A 7,338-nucleotide genomic window follows, 5' to 3' on the forward strand; every position below is an offset into this window, starting at 1 on the left:
AGTATGGAGAACGTAAAGGATAATCCCCAGTGGATCACATATTCTTTCTAAATGAGCAGATCTCTATTTGTAAGAAAGTATTCAAATTTAAGTATGTTGTGGTTTTATTAACCCAACGAATCTATGACAACAACACAATATTTGACTGACATTTGGACTGATTTAATAGAAAAAAGCTGCAAATTTCCTTGGGCAACCTGCACAAGCAACCTCAAAATACAGTGAATGTCTTTTCAGCATGTTTGTACATTGTCCAAGCTAATTAAATTGCTAGGGAGGAGACTGTATAGTAAAGCATTCACACAGTTCATTTCTATACCTCCATGTAATGTTTACTCTGTGTCGTTGTCTTTCTGTTAACTAAAGCACAGTATGTTATTACTTGCTTTATTAATTTCATCTAGTAATGTGAAGGGAGCCACTGTACTTGGACACCAAATGACTGCATTAGTCTTTCTAGTTTTTCAAGGTTTATATTAATAACAACAAGTCTTTGGCTACAAATCAAAAGCCTTGCCAAGTACATTACATTGTGGCTTAATTATTTTCTTCTTTCACAGAGAAGTTAGCAGCAAGTTACTTTGCATCAAGTTGCAGCATTAACAGTATAAACAAACAGTAAGGACAAGTTGTTACCTAACATTAACTTTCATTCACCTGACACTTTTATTAAAGACACTTACCAATCACAAGTGCATGGGGCACTGTTTTTCATATTTCTACTAACTGGAGCACTGGCAGCTGAAGTGACTCGCTCTTTGTCACGTAGTGAGCAACTGTCAGTAATGGAGGTGTCAGTTTAGAGGTTGACAGTCATGTACCTCAGCCAAAAAGCCACACTGCTTTAGTGGCCACTTAACAAGCAGACTTTGTGGATTACCACTTATTATGAAGTGTATCCTTGTTGGCTTATGAAGGTGTGCACTAGGAAAGTCACCATATAAAGCATAACCTGATTGGTTGCTGTCTCACTCCAGAGATATTTCCTGCATTGCACCAAATGTTCCTTGAACAGGCTCCAGTCCCCCATGGCCCTGAACTGGATTAAGATGATTTGAGAATGAGATGAAATCAGATTAGATCAGATCAGACCAGACCAGATAGTTAATATCCCAATATGGCTTTCGTTCTGAATCTCTTAGGCTTTCATCATATTCACTGTCATTCTTACATCCGAATTCAGGATCAATAGGAAAGAATGAGCCCATACTGACAACACTAAGTGCAGGAGGGAACCTGGTTGGCAGTCCAGCGCAAGACACACTCATGCATACTTAGTTATGATGGACCAGTTTACAGTGACAAATTAGCTTAACCTGCATATCTTTTAGTAGTGAAAGCACTGGATATGAAACCTCAAGATTACTGGTGTGCAACACCTTGTGCATTCTCAGTAAAAAATAAATTTACTATGGGACTGTAGCTACCTGTGCCTTGCAAAGCTGATTTCTATAAAGAGTACTATATATATATAGACACGTGTTTCGCCCTTATTTGGGCTCATCAGGCATACACACTCACTGCACCCCTCTCGTACTCTTTGCATTATTTGACAGTAAACTATTCAACATTCTATGATCTGCTTCTCGCAACTGAGAGGGCACCGTGGCGGATGTTTGCCGACTTGCAGACCAACCACAAGCGTTACCTGGTAGGTAACCACCCATACAATCAGATTGTGAATCAGACTACAAATGCTATGAATATGAATATATATATATATATATATATATAATATATATACTAGCTGTGTAAGTCCGTGCTGTAAAAAGCCCGGGCTCTTGGAAACTACTAATTGAAATGCAGAGTCGGCAGTTTCGTTTTGTGGACGTGCTCGCCCCCCCTTGTCTATCAGCGACTAAGTGAGTTTCTTTCTCCTCTGAGGTTTCGTTTTGCTGATGTGCTCGCCTCATTTGTGTATTAGCGGCTAAATGAGTTTGTCTTTCCTCACCGGTTTCACTTTGGCAACCGAGTTGCTTTCTTTTAGCTTTCTGTCAACCCCTTGCCGTCTCTTTGCACTTCATGCTGTAGCCTCGCACTTCCAGGTCAGATAGACAGACACACACACTTCCACGCGTAGACGTTTATATGTAAGATATATATATAGAGAGAGAGATAGAAATCCACAAAGAGAGATCACCGAACCCCACCTTACTAATCCACTCCTCTTACACCCACCTAACCCCGTTCCTCATTTACTCTAAATTGCCTTTGATTCCTCTACATCTAATCATTTCTCACTGATGATGACACCTGACAGGTTGTCAAAACCTCAGGAATTAAAAGACTGTTTTAAGATATGTGATTCATTTTCCCTGTGTGGATTTCTAGCTATAAATATGTAATCCGCATCACAGACCTTCGTTAAAATTAATTCAAAAGTTAATTAGCAGCAGAAACAGATCACTAATTAAGAAAAGGGTTAGAATGAAAACCTGCGGTCACTGCAGCATTCCAGGACTGGAGTTTGAAAACCCTGGTCTAGTGGTTCGTCCATCTAGCAAATGGCACCTCCTTCCTTTTATGGATGAGGGAACAGTTGGGGCAAAATCACGTACCCTCAATGGGTGGTTTCTCAGTGTAGCAGGGAGAAAAGTAGAAGACAGTGTTAGCAATAGCCCGGTGGGTTATTACTTACCTTGCCAGAGCCTGTAAGGGGAACCTCTGATGTGCATGCGTGACTATATATATATATATATATATATATATATATATATATATATATATATATATATATATATATATCCATCCAACCATCCATTTTCCAACCCGCTGAATCCGAACACAGGGTCACGGGGGTCTGCTGGAGCCAATCCCAGCCAACACAGGGCACAAGGCAGGGGACCAATCCCGGGCAGGGTGCCAACCCACCGCAGGACACACACAAACACACCCACACACCAAGCACACACACTATATATATATATTATAATAAAAAAAAATTTGGGTCGAGACGTGATCTTCTCAGAAGACACTTTGACGTCCCGCGAAAGACACTTTGATGTCCCGTTTGTCTTTGAGGTGTTGCTGGAAAAGTACAATGCTTGAAGAAAAACTAATTCATGTTGAGGAGAATGTGTGGACTCGAGACAGACACTGAGCAACAGGAATTCAAGGACAGGACTCTAGTACAAATCACCATGACACCCTTATTCAGCATCAGTTTATGTTTATCATATATTGATCCTTTCACAGTATATTCAGTTTGAAGATTCAGATAGAAAATCGCATCAAGTAAGACCATAAAAGTGTGAAGTGCAAGCACATCCAAGTGAATCGATCGACAGCACAGTAGAGTCAACAGATGAATGGCAGGATTTAAGTATAGTGATCGATGGACCTCAAGGAAACAGAACTTTATTGTTTCATTAGTTGATGATTAAGAACTCAGTTATGCTGCAAACAGGAAAGAAGAGTCTATCACATGTCACTTGAGTAAACAGAAATCCATAGACAGTCCATCTATCCTTTATTAAACCTAATAAAGGAATATTACACCTAAGCTTAATTTCACATGAAATGAGCACAAGGCAGGAATCAGTTCTGGATGGGACATCAGTTCATCGCAGGGCTTATTAGCACATACATAAACACGCACACTCACTCATGTTTGATAAAGTTAGATTTCATTGAACTCCACTATATTTCATACTTTCATAAGTATAGCACAATTCTTTACTAATGAATACAATGCTACTCTATTTACTAGTAACATTTAACAAGTAAACATAATCAGAAGCTAACATTTCTAAGCTCCTTCCACAGCAGTCAGAGAGTCTCCTGTTTTCTAAATGGTATTGTCCTAGAACAGATAAAGGAGAGCCACTAACTATTAGAGTTGTAAGGCCCTGAAAGGACACTGCCCCAGGGCAAGTGCCAGACTTTGTCGCAGGGCTTCATTAAAAAGCATTTAACATGCCAGACTGTACATCATGAAAAAGGAAATCCTCTCCTATTGTTTGCCGGACTTTTTGATAGATGACTCCCCTTCTTTTCATTCTGCACATTGCATTCCACAAGTATGAAAGGGCAGCCCTTGTGATAAAACTTACAGTTCTGCAATCAGCTCCTGTTTCACTCAGCAAAGAATTGGTGCTATCGACTGTCCATTTATGCACCTTGGCTAAACATTTATCAGTCTTCAGTGGAGTTCTGCAAGGTCACCACAGCAAGATAATCATAGGCTCCAACTGAGGTTACCAATGCTAGCAGTTTGGCATTGTGGCTGTGTTGTTGGGCTGTTGATCACTGGGCTGCCATTTCTGGTCCCACTGCTGACTCACTATAAGAATTCAAACTGTTCATTTAACGTGGTAGAAATAGTGAAACAACTGTTCCTGTGTTATTTATTAAGTTTATGTGGGTGAATTATCAGTGATTTAATTTAATCAGTAGTAAGGACACTAAGTCTTAAACCAAAAAGTGACTTCTTCAGCTTGTTGTGCGAAACAGAGTAACACCTAGCCTGTTGTAAAAAATATATATGAACATATTTTGTATAAACATAAGAAACTTGACAAAATAATGGAGCCATCAAGGTGGCTCCTCGTTTAGCCAGTCACTAAGCTCTCCCAATATCTCATCCAGATACTTGTTAAAGGTTTCCAAGGTTTCTTTTTCAAATTCCTGACTCTGTAGTTTGTTTCAGATTCCCACAACTCTTTGGGTAAAGAAGTTCTCCCTGGCTTCAGTAGAAACTGCTGGGTCTACTTTGTTGATGCCTGAATTAGGTTCCTACGCAGTCTCCTCTGCTCGAGACTAAATGGATTTTAATTCTCTGTGCCTATCACAGTACAACATCCCCTTCTTTATGTGGGATGCATCTGGTTGCTCTCCTCTGCACAGCTTCAAGTGCTGCAATGTCTTTCTTGTAGCGTGGTGACCAGAATTCCACACAATACTCCAGACGTTGTCTCACTAGTGCATTACAGTATATAGTCTGATCATAATGTCCCTCAACTTATATTCAACACATTTTATGATATAAGCTGACATTTCATTTGCCTTTTAAACAGCTTCAACACACTGCTTACATGATGAAAATTTCTTGTGAGCATATATTCCAAAATCCTTTTAAGAGGTTGTTCCCTGTAGGATGGTGTCTCCCATCTTGTATTTATAATTGACGTTCCTTTTGCACACTTCTACATTAAACTGCATTTTTCCAAGTGTTTGCCCATTTCTGAAGCTTAACCAGGTCTTCTCAAATAGTTTTGAATTTCAGTGTCACCATAGGTATATGCAGTAGCCATATGTGCCATAATAATAATAATATGTAGTCCTCTCCTATAATGCACACTATCCTGGGCTGTTTTACAAAAACAGAATAATGGCACAATTTCTTAAACAGACATTTTTGTCGTTTTCCTTACAAATGAAGGCCAGTCTGTGATTTAAATTAATTATAGTCTCCTTAAAATTTAAAAACCATCAAGCTTAGATCCAGTGCACACCAGCATTTTACTTTATTAACCCTTTGAGGGCTGAATATTTTTTCAGTTTTCTGAAAAGCACACAAAGCAATGGTTTCACACATAAATCTACATAAAACGTCTGGCGCTACATGCTGTGGCTGCTGTTTGGTGCATGTTCGGTGTCTCAGGGGTGCCTCGATGTCCAGCAGAAATGCACGTTGGCCCGGCTGTCTGGCGGTCTTCGCACAGAAGGTGGAGGGCGGTGGCAGTCTCAGTGTGACGCAATATGGTTTGTACCTCTTGACATCATAAGTGGTGGTCCTCCCAGGCGAACGCTGCTTTAGGCGTATCAGCTACACGAATGTGTTCAGCACCACGACCAGCTGGGGACCAATCAGCCGATGCTGGCCCCTCACTTTCATTTTTGACCGCCATCTCCAGATCTCCAGAGTCCGGTTCAGCAATGATATGTAAAACATTCATTGAGTATTTAAATTTTCACATTCGCTTTAATCTCACATTCGCTTTAATCTCTTGCCAGATGTCATTTTAGAGGTTGTCTGCTTTTCGCTACTCATGCACACGCAGGTAATCAAGGTTAAATCAGCAAAAGCTACTTAACTTTCCTTCTAGCAAAGAGAGTTGAACTAAAACGTAAGGACGAGTTTTGTCACAGTTTACAGCCAATTACCGTCCTCTACCCCTGAATTTCATTAAAAGTTGACATCTGCCCCGAAAGAGTTAAATATGCATTAAGTACAAATTGCATTGCCCCACCTTCCGGTAGAATTAAATAATTAAAATGACTGTAGTGAACAGGCTCTGTGGCAAAGTGCCCACCTTTAGAACCATACAGTAAAGTTTTAGGGTCTGTCATGCAACTCCCGAGGGTTGCTATAAATCATATTCTGTCGGCCATTGCAATGGAAAATTCCATTCCACTTCTGGAATTCAAAGCTGATTTCTACCTAAAGTTGCAGTAAAATGAGAACACCGCTATGAGTTAGTAAGGCTCTATGAAAACGAATCAGAGTTATAATGTGTGCACGATAGGTGAGTGTGAAGGCAGAGATGGTTGTAGTGGATTGTCCAACTGCAAGGGAATTCCCCAAGCAGGGAAAATCAATATGAGCTGGACAGGCCGTCTGTCTCTTGAAATGAGAGCTGCGGTTCAACAGTTCTGGGACATACACATCAAAACTTTAGGCACTGACATTTAAAGTTAAAAGTGATTTCCATAATATCTGAACCTATTTTTATTTTTTTAATTATTTGTATGCCTTTTTTGTAATAGGCACCATCAGCTCCACAATTGTAGGAAACATCCTATGCACAGTAGATAAAATAATTAACATGAAATGATTTTTATTTCTATTACCTTAATTTTTGGCACTGTTCTCTCACAGTTCTAATTATGATCAGTTTGTGTTTTACTATTTCGTATCTATATGTACACACATGTGCTCACACGTAATCCCCACAGCTGTCTCTGTGCACACATACACACACACACACACACACACACATACATTCCACATCTCTTTTTTTCAGTTTATCAGACTGTGTCATCATCAGAAACACCAACAGGCGTCAGGAAGCAAAAAGCCCTGCAAAAATAAATATCTAAAAATGGGCCGTGACCTTAAGTTATTAATATCAATTTGTTAACAGAGGTATGGTGACATAAACATCCATCCAGCCATTCTGGACGTGTTTTAAGACTAAGGCACAGTTTAAAAAGATGCCTTTAAAATTATTTATTATGAGAGTCACTAGGCCAGTGGGTCTTAAAGGTAAAGATGTATTAATATTGACCTATTCGCCACCTATTTCTATTTTTATACATTCTAAGTCATTAAATAGACTCTGCAGTTACATAGGATAATATGAATACATAAGCCAGGGTTTTGTTAAGTCACCATAG

The sequence above is a fragment of the Erpetoichthys calabaricus genome, chromosome 10 (assembly GCF_900747795.2).
Source record: "Erpetoichthys calabaricus chromosome 10, fErpCal1.3, whole genome shotgun sequence".
NCBI lineage: Eukaryota > Metazoa > Chordata > Cladistia > Polypteriformes > Polypteridae > Erpetoichthys > Erpetoichthys calabaricus.